Raw genomic sequence first — 2,358 nt, forward strand, 5'->3', positions numbered from 1 at the left:
CTGTAGAAGTGAAGCCAGCAAAAGTGTCCAACATATCTGTACCAGTATAGTGGGGGATGAAGTGCAGAATGTATGGCTTGTGTTTCGATTTTGGTAATGAATATATTGGCAAGAACGGGCGAAACAGGATTGCCCATACTTAAACCGTCTATTTGAAGGAAATGTTTGTTGTTGAAAATGAAGTTGGTTTTAGTCATTGTAAATTCTAAGAGAGAAGCAAAAAGTTATACATGGAATAACAAAACCTTGTCGAAACGTTGTACATTTGCTGTTATATTAAAGTTTTTCTTCATTACCCATTCAAGCCGTCTCCAGCCATTATTAGTCTCAAAGTGGGTTCCTCGTCATCGAATTTACATTGGATTTGATACAAAGACATCTCCTTGCAGGTCTCAAGCAGTATTATAGACAGTTTTCGATTTTTCTGGTGTCCAGATTATCCATGTTGAGACTGCGTCGTGGAGACATGTTGCATTGTGCAGCAAATGTTAGTCTTTTTAATTATGTATTGTTGAAGTTTTGTTTTTCGTTGGGCAGGCTCTTTTAAATTGCTTGGTAAAAATAATTCGAAGTCCAATCCAAGTAACGACAACAAACTAATTTATCTCTTCCTTAACATTTCTACAAGCTGCCTTCACTTGTTCACTGTTGTGACTTGTATATCTAAGTTTACAAATAACATTCAAACGGAAATACCTTGCTATCGTAAAAGTAAACTTACAAATGGTACTACAACTGAAATAAAAGTAAACATACTTCTACAGCTTCATGACTAATCGATCGAATAACAGAATGTACGCGACAACTAACAGTGGCTAAAATATTTCACTGAATGACTAGCTCCAAACTAACTGAAAAATTAATTCACTGCTAGCATCAGAGGTGTCGCTAGGTACTTAAAAGATTCGAGGCTTGGACCTATGGGCGCATGGATTTTCAGCATTTAAGTATGATACTGATCATGGTTTTCTGTTCATATTTTTCAAGACACCAACTAGGGATTCAGGGCACTGTCACATAGAATCAGAGAATGGACCCCGTGTGCCAGTGCCTAGCAACATTTCTGGCTAGCATACCAACTGACTGACCCACTTGTATTTATACCTGATGTTTTACTTCTAAATATTTGTCATATAGAACATTCTAGGAATTCTAGACCTACTTTTATACATTTTTTTCCGTCTTAACATCATGTGCCCTCTAGCTAATATCTAAATTAAAACAATGAAGATATAGCTTACAACACTGCCCTTTCCTGGATTGTAAATTCCCTTGAACAATCCTGATACAAAAATAAAACACAACACTAAACTGTCCATTCACCAAGTATTTTAGTGTATTTTTTCTCCACGACACAAAGTACACAGATGAGATGGCCTTTTGTCCCGTGTAATCATTGGCTGTCCTGTCACTGAGAGAGTTTTTTCTGGGCAGGTGATCAAGTGAATCCACTGGTGGTTCCATCCTTGATGATCCTCTGGAAATGGTTTTGACAGGAATCTTATGCTCTATAGCAGGTTGAGTTTCTGCTGACAAATTCTTCACTAGAGTTACCCACTTTGCCATTTTCTAACTGATGTATTTACAAAGACAGTCATGGTGGATAATCTTTAGCTTGGATTACCTACCCTTCTTGATTCTGTAAACCAAACTGAATAGTTTGTTGTTCACTATTCCACCTGTTCACTCTGGAAATTATTTCAAAATGAGCGTGGTATGCCTCTCAAGGTACCTTTACACAATAACCCGTTGATTTTTCAAGTGGCTGATGTTGAACTGGCCAGTTAGATTCTAGAACTTGATTTTATAATGTCATGGAAGTAGTGGTAATAGGTATAAATCAAATAAGTTTTCTATTCGACATTTCATAGTGGATGGTGTTTCAGGCTAGAAATCCTGAGCCAATGCAGAAATAGGTGTAGCTACTTTAATCTTTGCGTTTAATAATTTATTTTCCATATTGTTGCGTCATCGAGTCACATGACTACTGTGACGCCACGTTCTAGAACTATCCTGTACTTTGGCGAATGCTCTAGTAATTACTAGATGGAGGGTAGACTGGTATATAAAAGAGGGGAATGTAATGTGTGGGTAGACAGTGAGTAATTGAACTGCAGTTAGAGAGCACGAGAGACGTTACAGCGTTTGTTTAGCGCGATTGTTGAAGTTGAGTGTATCGGTAAAGTTATATTCGGAAAGAATAAACCAGTTTTTATTAAGAAAGAACTTGTGTCGCTTAAGTTTCGTCGGAACGAAGTTACGGAAAATCAATTAACAAACGGAGACGTAACAATAATTAAAAGTTATACTTTTAATAATTTGACTTTATACAACAAAATATTACATTTTACATCGTCA

The sequence above is a fragment of the Limulus polyphemus genome, unplaced genomic scaffold (assembly GCF_000517525.1).
Source record: "Limulus polyphemus unplaced genomic scaffold, Limulus_polyphemus-2.1.2 Scaffold55, whole genome shotgun sequence".
In the NCBI taxonomy this organism is placed as follows: domain Eukaryota; kingdom Metazoa; phylum Arthropoda; class Merostomata; order Xiphosura; family Limulidae; genus Limulus; species Limulus polyphemus.